Source organism: Tetrao urogallus (assembly GCF_951394365.1).
Source record: "Tetrao urogallus genome assembly, chromosome: Z".
NCBI classification, from domain to species: Eukaryota; Metazoa; Chordata; class Aves; order Galliformes; family Phasianidae; genus Tetrao; species Tetrao urogallus.
The window spans coordinates 70,083,296-70,087,598 of NC_136816.1; the positions used below are offsets into that span (position 1 = coordinate 70,083,296).

The window sequence follows — 4,303 nt, forward strand, 5'->3', positions numbered from 1 at the left end:
AACAAAGAAACAAACAAAACCAGAAATATTTAAGGTATATAATTACAAAAATAAGATTTTCTCACCCAAAATTTAAAAAAAAATTAGATCTAACAAAGCTCTCCAAGTAAGTGACCTTTTGGATCTTATCAGGATTAGCATTCTTAACCATAAGAAATTTAAAAATAAATAACATTTTATAAACAGAATTTGTACTTAAATATAAACTAAATTAAAGGTGAAGGACTACAAATTATCATAAAGAACTGGGCAAAAATTGTGCACAACTTCACTCATTTTTTAAAATAATACTTAAAAATATGGAGTCATAATATCTTCACTGTTTAATCAGATTGACTGAGCTGTCCAAAGCTAAGACTCGTTGTTCAAAGGTGAAATATGAAGGAAATTAGGCTCCCATTTATTTCAAATTGAGATTTTGTCTTTTAAGCTGCCTAGATATTTCTGGTCAGTGAAATTCATAATTAGCCTTTAATCTACTTTATGTACTGGGAAGATCAAGCAAAATTCAATTTTTCTCCTGTTTTTTCTGTTAGAATTCGTCTAGTACTGCTGTTCAAAAAAAGGGAACAGATATAGTACAGGGTATAGTAAGCTCTTGTGTTTAATGTTAGGTGGAATCAAGGGTCATGCACTATTTGACTCCTACCTCTCTTGCAGTGCCTCTAGAGGAGAAACCATGTTTGCCTTACGCAGAGCCTGAACATCCCATTGCGTGAGAAGTGCTGACTTTTAAGCAATTATAAAATTTCTTTCTCAAATCTCTTTTATAGCTAAACCACACAAATAGCAGAACTTATCACACAAGCACACACAATCAGTTAATGTAGCATTATCATGCTTGTAAAATGACATTCTGATGGCTCTATTACTCTCTTACTGTTTTGTCTTTTTATTAGATATTATTTGATCTATGCATGAATACAGCCCTCTCTCTCTGCTGTGCCACTTTTTCCAAAGTTATTTTTTTTATTGTGCCCAAGTAGGTAAAACATTGCTATCCAAATAGTGCTGTATTTTTCTTTGCTCTAACTGGTAACTTAGCTCTACTGGTACATGAAGTGTATAATCTACTTTAGATGAAGAATGATAGGTAACAGATATCACTGTGTGAAATCTATACCTTGTGATATGCAGAGGCCACCCTCCATTACAATGGATTAGACAGATACTTTTCCAGCCATAAAACGTATGAACTTCTATAAGTGAGAATATTTTAGATTTGATAGATCTTTTTCTGAGGGTGGTATTATAACAGTATGTGCCTTATGCATTTGTATTTCTGTATCTATTACCTACAATCCTTAAACATAAACTACACAGCATTGTTGTGTTTATTCTCTTTGATGCAAATATCAATATGTAGCTGCTGTTAAAATTCCATTTCTTTCCTATTTAAATACAATCAATACTGATAATATGAAAGAAATAAATTATATTTTTCCCACATGGAATGTTATCATTTTAAACCAGAGGGAAATTTTTTATCAGATCTTAATTCCTTGATTATACATGGGTTAGAATTCTAGCATTTTATATTTAGAGACAAACTTCATGGTTGTTCTAAAATACATAAGTATACATCACAAAGGTACATTTAGGCTTGGTCTGAATAATGGAAAAATTACAGAGAAAAATATGAAAGAACATAAAATAAATCAGACATATTCTAGATGTATCAGACATGCTGTACATGCACATATTGACTCTGTTGTTCATGATTATGGCAAAAAGATCATAATTCTTCTGTATGTTCACAAATGCATCACACTTCACTCTTTGTAAAGTGGAGCCAATGGAGTAGGCAGGAAAATTTCTTTAAAGTTAATTTTTGTTTTCGCTCAGATATAACTATTTCATCTTCATATCACAGTAATACTTGCTACTAAATAGTACAGTAATATTTGCCATTAAATCTTTAAAGTGCAAAATGAAACTTTACTTGCTGCCCCTGGCTGCCCAGGTGGGTGCCCCATCCCTGGAGGCATTCATCCAGATTGAACAGAGCCCTGGGCAGCCTGATCTGGTGGGTGGCAACCAGCCCAGGGCAGGCAGATTGGGATGGTTTTAAGGTTCCTTCCAATGCTATGATTCTATGTATACATAGAATATATATATATATAAAAATATATATATATATAATATATAAAATATATATACATTCTATGATTCTGTGTATACACAGTAGGGAAAACTTACATTATCTACAAACTGGAAACTTATATGTGAAAGCAAGCCAACGATAATGCTTTATGACTTAAAAAGCAAGACCAAAAAAACTCACACACACTGAAAAAAATACTGAAACAATGTACATTAACACAAACAAACAAAAACAAAAACAAAAAAAACAAACAAGCAAATCCCCTCCCCCCCCAACAACCAAAAAAAAAAAAAAAAAAAAAAAAAAGAAACCAACAAAAAGCAAAAAAACTAAACCAGAACAAATTCATAGGCAATTATTAATGGGCAATATTGGTAGATGGTTGTACTAGATAATCTCAGTGGTCTTTTCCAACTTCAATGATGTTATGATTTTATTATGGTATTCTTCTTTTACAATGTAACCTGTGGTAGAAATACTGTGGAAGCTTTTAGTTACCCCTGTTTGGCTTTTCTTAAATAATTCCAGTAAACATTCTCTCCACATTTTCCTCATCCTGCTACAGAATGATGGCAAACAAATATTTTACCTAAGTCATGAAAGAAGCTATTGAATTAGTCTTAACTGAGGATTTGGAACTACAGAGATAAGGAATGAATAATCTAGAAGACCCAGAATAACAACCCCAGAGCCATTCCAGTCACTGCTTCAGCAAGCATGCCCAGTGCAAGATCTCCTTCACTATCAGTAACGTTCTCAAACGATGACGTTGCAGGGAGTTGGCCATATGATCTGTGGTATAGATACTGGTAGGGAACATCATAGGCTTGTCCTTTGGAGGCATAGAAGACATGAAGACCCACAGTGGGATATGCACCATTGTACTGACCCTAGCCATAGCCATAGAACTCAGGTGATGGTGTAGCATAAGCTGTTTAAGGAGGAGGGACTGAGGAAATTGCTGTCTCATCATACATCACATCCGATCCCACGTAGCCTTTGTTTGTTCTGGCATCCTGAACAGCAATTTTCTATGCCAAACAGTCATCTGCACTTTCTGCACAGAGAATGATGGTCTTACCATCCCGACAAACAATCTGCAGTAAACAGTCTTTCTGCTTTCCTTCCGGAGGCTGGAAATCTCAATATTCATTCCCCATATTTTGAGGTTGATGCAATAGATTCTCATGTGGATTTTAACTTCTCTATCATGGTGATTCTGATTGTCACAGAATATTAAATGGCCATTAGACCACAGGTCAAACCAGTTCTTCTTCCAGTGCCTCAAGATAGTGCTTTGTTGGAGCAGCCAGCCACTCTTCACAAATGTCATTGTTGCTTAATCTGCCCTGCTCCCACTGCAGCCTCGCTCCACCAGCGGGCAGTGCCAGCCCCGACACTGACATCAGTGCCAGAGCCCTGACATCAGCCTGCCATACCGCCCCAGCCAGCTCCTATGGAGCACATTGTTTTGAGGGAGATCACGCAGCATGTGCAGGATAACCAGGGGATCAGGCCTAGCCAGCATGGGTTCACAAAGGGCAGGTCCTGCTTGACCAACCTGTTCTCCTTCTATGATCTAGTGACCCATCTGATAGACGAGGGAAAGGTTGTTGATATAGTCTACCTAGACTTCAGCAAAGCTTTTGACAGTGTCTCCTGCAGCATTCTCCTGAAGAAACTGGCAGCCCATGGCTTGGACAGGTACACTCTTGCTGGATAAGGAACTGCCTGGAGGGCCGGGTCCAGAGAGTGGTAATGAATGGAGCTAGATCCAGCTGGCAACCGGTCACAAGTGGTGTTCCCGAAGGGTTGGTTCTGGGGCCTGTCCTATTCAGTACCTTCATTGGTGACCTGGATGAGGGCATTGAGTGCACCCTCAGTAAGTTCGTAGATGACACTAACTTGGCTGGAAGTGTTGATCTGCCTGGGATTAGTGAGGCCCTACAGAGGGATCTGGACAGTCTGGATTGCTGGGCTGAACCCAATGGGATGAGGTTCAACAAGGTCAAATCCTTGGTCCTGCACTTTGGCCACAACAACCCCAGACAACACTACAGGCTCAGGGCAGAGTGGCTGGAAGGCTGCGTAGAGGAAATGGACCTGGAAGTATTGGTTGACGCTCATGTTTCTACACTGTTCTGTGTAGAAACAGCAGGAACAGGGAAGTGATTGTACCCCTGTACTCAGCATTGGTGA

At 38.2% G+C, this 4,303-nt stretch overlaps 1 pseudogene across 1 annotated transcript; it reads right to left on the minus strand.

The window, feature by feature from the left end:
• Positions 1 to 2,766: 2,766 nt before the first annotated feature.
• Positions 2,767 to 3,437, minus strand: LOC306957392 (pleckstrin homology domain-containing family B member 2 pseudogene; annotated as a pseudogene). The gene has a single exon. The product of its transcript is annotated as a pleckstrin homology domain-containing family B member 2 pseudogene (transcript).
• Between the last annotated feature and the right edge of the window lie 866 nt (positions 3,438 to 4,303).